Source organism: Carcharodon carcharias, chromosome 2 (genome assembly GCF_017639515.1).
Source record: "Carcharodon carcharias isolate sCarCar2 chromosome 2, sCarCar2.pri, whole genome shotgun sequence".
NCBI lineage: Eukaryota > Metazoa > Chordata > Chondrichthyes > Lamniformes > Lamnidae > Carcharodon > Carcharodon carcharias.
In genome coordinates this window covers 229,282,640-229,288,481 of record NC_054468.1, presented here as the reverse complement: position 1 = coordinate 229,288,481, position 5,842 = coordinate 229,282,640, and positions in this window count along the sequence as shown.

Here is a 5,842-nt window from a genome sequence, read left to right as displayed (position 1 = left end):
ACTGGGGTTGGGGGGGTGGGGTGGGGGGTGGTGGCGGGGGCAGGGGTATTTCAGGCCGAAGGGGCAGCACAAGGGATGTGCCTCAGGCGTCGGAGATACCCCTTCTCCGCCCCACCCTCCTGCCCCTCCTGTTTGGACAGACATATCTCTCCAGTGTCCCATGGATGGCATTTGAGAGAAGACACAGCAATAATAACTGCCAGAAATGGAAAGGCATTATTAAAGACGCACTACTCCACACCAGAACATTATGGTTAGATACTTATTTTGGATGCTGCCAATGGACTACACAGCAAACTCAGTACAACGCCGAAACAAGTTAAGGGCTTCACAGCACAACATGACGACTGTGAATATGACATGGTGTAAAACTAATAGGCACCAGGTATGTAACCTTCTGAGTTTTTCCAGCATTTTCTGTATTTGTCTCAGATTTCCAGCATCTGCAGTATTTTGCTTTTGTATAGGTTTATAAAATTATTTGGTGAGGAATGGACTCTTGGACGTGCATGAAATCGATGATGTATATCATGTTGAGCCACATTCTTATCTCACCCCCACCCAAAGGCCAAAGGGGAATTTGCCGAAATCTTTCAATGAACGCGGTGCCCCTTTAAGGTCTTTAACAAGTGGTTGCTGTGGCGATGATTTGGGGAACCAGCAAACCACACCCACCCCACACATAAAACGACTGACAGGAGGAGGAGGAAGAGGAGGAGGAGGAGGAGGGGGTCATACATGATTGAACCAACCAACCATTTATGATGAATCATCTGCAGTCTAAGATGGGAGCCATTTCTCTCTTTTCCAGGGGTTGAATTCTACGAGAGGGGCCGGACTCCTCACCCCTGCCACCTGACAGGTCAGTGGGCAGAGGGAGCTCACCGAGGGGAACACCAGCCGCCCTGCACCCATCTGGTGGCCAGTTGGCCGTTCATAGGCTGGAGATGGGGCTTCCGCGCTTCTGGATCAGGACGTCCCACCTCAGAAAGCTGCCGGCCAATCAGAGTCCAGAACCAAAAAAAAACCCAGTGAAAGTTGGGAAATAAGGAAATTGGTCCGAACTGGTCATGTATACTTTATAATGGGCACCTTTCTCCCTGGTTTGGGGATATGTTTGACATCCAGCCCTCAGAGAGGTTGAGGTGAGAGCACAGGCGATGTTTGGGGCCCCAACTCTGAAAAACTGGGAACTTAGTGTACTGGTCCAAGCTGGTTTTTTGTATCTTTCCAGGGCCTTGGGTGTGGCAGTGTTGGATCATTTGGATGTGGCTGGGAGTCTCACCGGCTGCCAAGGTGGCAGGCTCTGGTAAGGGGGGGTGGGGGGTGCTGGGAGGGAGGGGGAGCGCAGTGGGGCGAGGGTCTGGGGCCTCAGAGGCGATGGGGGAATGGCAATCTGGGGGAGGGGTAAAGCATTGGGCGGGGTGGGGGGGGAACAACCCTCCAACTGGCAGCCGTGCCTTCAGCTCTCCGGGCCTTAAGCTCTGTAACCTCTTTCCTGAACCCCTCCACCTCTCTACTTCCCTCTCTCCTCCTTTGACACGCCTTAAAACCTATGTCTTTGGCCAAGCTATCGGTCACCTGACACCTTGTGTCAAATTTAGTCTGACAAAGCTCCTGTCAACCTCCTTGGGGGCGTTTTACTAAGTTAAAGGCACGACATAAAATCGAGATGTCATTGCTGTCTATCCATGCTTACAGTTGGAGTCTCAATTCTGATGCTCATTTCTAATTTGGCAGCACCTCCCTCCCCAAATAAGTTGCGCAGATGGGTAACTTTTGGTATCATGGGTTTTTCTTTCCCCTCTTTAATGTCTGCCCCCACACGGAGGTTCCTGGTTTGTGAATATCGCCCGCTCACAGAGGCCTGTCTGAGACTGGCATTGAAGTGGTGGTGGTGGTGGTGCTGGTGGTGGTGATGTTGTTGGGGGATCCCAGGCAGGAACCTGTATCTTCTTCACTCACAGTTGCCTGAATGTCATACCAGTCCACACTGTGCTACCACAAAATACCATAATCACATCAACTAATTTCATCACTGCTTGTCAAATTAATTGAAGTTGTTGGGGTTACGAGAGGAGGAGGGGGGGGGGCAGTATTGCTTTAAATAGCGGGTGCATGTCACTTTGCATTTGTCACGTCTCAAAGCTGTGGCTAACACGCTCGGAAGAACCTGAAATTCCCCTTCCAAAGCCATGCACCACCCTGACCTGGAACTATATCTTTCACTGCCTTTGGGTCAAAAATCCTGGAACTTCCTCCATAACAGTCTGGTGGGCGTATCTACACCGGACGGACTGCAAAAGGCGGCTTGCCACCACCCTCTCAAGGGCAATTAGGAAAGGGCAAATACATGCTGGCCCAGCCAGTGATGGTCACACCCCCACTAATGAATAAAGAGAAAGCATAAAGAAAATCTCTTTGTCACTCTGTAAAGCGGGTTTGAAGTTGCATGAAACACCATGCTGTGAGCAGATCGTTTTGAACTGTGTTCCGGCTGTGATCGTGAAGCTTCTTGCAAGATCTTTCAGTTCGAGGAACCCATATAAATAATTGAAGAGCTACAGCACCACAATGTTGTAGAATAAATGTGGCTTAGTTAACATACTGAAGAATGCTACTGACTAAAAGCTTTTGCAAGAAAGATTATGTTACGCCTTTAAAGAAAATTTCTGTCACTCTTTTGCCCCTCGCCTTGTTAAAAAACCATTCATGTTAAACTCGGCCTCTAGCATTGATTGGGTTGGGTGAGTCTGCCCTATCCTGGCTGCAGTTATAATCCCAGGTACAAACAGCATTAAATTGAATACAGGAATCTATCAGCTCTCCCCAGTGTGGCAGGCTGAGTATCTCCATCTGGCTCAAACTTGTATTGTTGCATAATTAGTGGTTGCATAATTAGTTCCCGGATTGTCTTGAGGCGTCCAGGGATGAAAGAGTTATCTTCTGGACACTGCTACGAACATCGTCTGGGAGAAGTATCGTAGGGGCCGCTGAGCACTTTCATTTATTACTGTTGGAAATGGACACGCAGGAAAGGCCATTGGATTCAGAGATTGAAAAGCCTGTTGGTTTCCATTCAGCAGCTGGAAGAGGATGAGGATAGTAGATGTGTTGGGCTACCGATGGTGGGAGCATGAGGTTGGGGGGGTCGGGGGGGAGTTGAAATGTTTGAAGGCGGGAAGCCTAGACTGGCCACCTTGCTCCCTGGTTTGGGGATATGTTTGACATCCAGCCCTCAGAGAGGTTGAGGTGAGAGCACAGGCCTCAGAGACCCCAACTCGGAAGCAGAGTCATACGGACTTGAAATGTTAATTCTATTTGTCTCTCCACAGATGCTGACAGGCCTGCTGTGTTTTTCCGGCGTTTCCTGTTTTTATCCCAGGATACGCTTGTAGCCCGAAATTGCCCTCACCTCCTTGGAGTCTTAATTAAATCTCCAAGGAAACTGCTGTGGGCAGACCCAAGGCAAAAAAAAAAAAAGAAATCCCACCAACAATATTGTGTTTTTTTCAAATTTTCTTTGAATGCTTTAGTTTAGTAATCCTAAAAATATTGAACTTGGGGGGGAAAAAGGCTGTTTCACTGACAGACAGGTATCATCCAATTGGATAATGAAGGATCTGCTCGCTTTCTGATTGGCTGTGCAAAGTTGGAGCACTGTAAGGTTAGACATGTTGGGTGGCCAAAGGTGGGGCAGGGCTGCTGGCATTGGTTCATGAGACACCACCTCCAGGAACCCATCCCTGTAGAATTCGCAATCCCATATTATCTGAAGACACATCTAGCAGCGGATTAAGTAAGCAGTTAATGAGAGAATAAACTCAGCCAACGATGAAAGGGCAGAGACGGAGGTAGGAGCCAAGACGGTGGAAGAAAACCACCTTGGTGTAAAGTGCATGCCTTCTTAAATCGCTGATAATGCCTCTGCGGGAAACACAGGGGAGTTTAGCAGAAGCTGAAACCGCTTGGGAGGAGAAGGACTGCAAAACATTTCCTAAATTGCAATTTCAAAAAAGTGCTTCATTTTCCCCAAAGCGCTTTGGGATTTTCTGGGGTTGTGAAAGTCGCTATATAAATGCAAGTCTTTCTTTAAACCCTTAATACCAGAATTGTGTTGCTTGGTGACACCCCTCATCTTTACCAAAGTTGCTAACTCTGGGCAGAATCTGAACACCGATGGTCCTTGCTATGGTGTAGCTGCACCGGTGTAAAACCTCACGAGCTTGCCCTACCTTCTGCTCATCACCCAACAACGCAGCCAAATTCGGGTAACTCGATCAACATGGAATAAAAAGCCCATCTCAGTAGTCAAGGGCACGAACTTGAATCTTGTGGCGATGTTTCTCGATCGACATGGGCGCTGGCCTTAATTGCATCACCCACACTGCCTACCCTTCCTGGGTGATGTGCTCCTCAAATCTTCTCCTTGGGCAGGTGGGCATCGAGCTAGGGGGGGGAGGCAGGGATCAGGGAGAGGGCACTGTCCACAAAGGCTATGAGCATCAAAGGATGGATCTCTCTAAGGCATCCCTTCTCAAGACCCCTCGCTGGGAAGGGTCTGACTGAGAATCAAAGTGTTTAACAAAGGGGAAATTTTCATTTTTAAATGGAATTTTTCCGAACTAAATGTCACCACTAGAAACAACATCCTGAGTTTAAGGGAAAGCCAGTAACAACTATGAAACCACTGGTTTCATCGTTGGCTGAGTTTATTCTCTCATTTACTGCTTACTTAATCCGCTGCTAGATGTGTCTTCAGATAATATGGGGTTGCGAATTCTACAGGGACGAGTTCCTGGAGGTGGTGTCTCATGAACCACTGCCAGCAGCCCTGCCCCACCTTTGACCACCCAACATGTCTAACCTTACAGTGCTCCAACCTTGCACAGCCAATCAGAAAGCGAGCAGATCCTTCATTATCCAAACCTATCTTTTTTGTACAAATCCTTATTTTTTTTTTCCTGTTGTACTTGTTTTATTAAGACAGATATTTGTAATTCCTATTTGAAATTGTTATTAAAGTATCTATGTCTATAAACAAATTGTTCTTGGGATTATTTATTTATCTGATGAAGATGAACCATCAAAACAAAGGGCCTTTCAAAATCTTTGGCCATTTATTTTGCACAGCCCATTCTGTCACCCCAGGGTGCTACATTGCCAGAGGTGCCGTTTCTCAGATCAGACATCAAGCCAAGGCCCAGTTCTCAGCTTGATGTAAAAGATTCCACTATTGTTGCTGAAAGAAAAGTGGAGGCAGTTTGCCTCGTGTGCTGGTCAACACTTATCCTTGAACCTAAAACTGTAAAAACAGAATAACTGGTCATTTATTTCATTTGCTGGGACCTTGCTGCACATAAATTGGCTGCTGCACCCACCTAAAAAACAAGTGGCCACACTTTAAGAGTATGTTAAACAAAAAAAAAATTACCTGGAAGAACTCAGCAGGTTTGGCAGCATCGGCGGAGAAGAAAAGAGTTGATGTTTTGAGTCCTCATGACCCTTCAACAGAAAAAAGTATGCTGTTGGCTGTGGTCATTTGGTTATCAGCCAAGGATGTGAAAGTTGCTATATAAATGCAACTCCTCCTTTCTTATTATCTCCAGCTTCTTTTACATACAGCCAACAGCTTCAAAAATACATAAGTTGGTTATTCATCTCATTGTAGTTTGTAGGACTTTGCCATATGCAAAATGGGATGGGGTGGTTATGTATTACTAGACTAGTAATTCAGAGATTTGGGCTAATAATCTATTGATAGAGTTCCAACCCCACCTCACTAGCTGGGAAATTTAAACTTGGGTAATTCGATCAATATGGAATAAAAAGCCAACCTCAG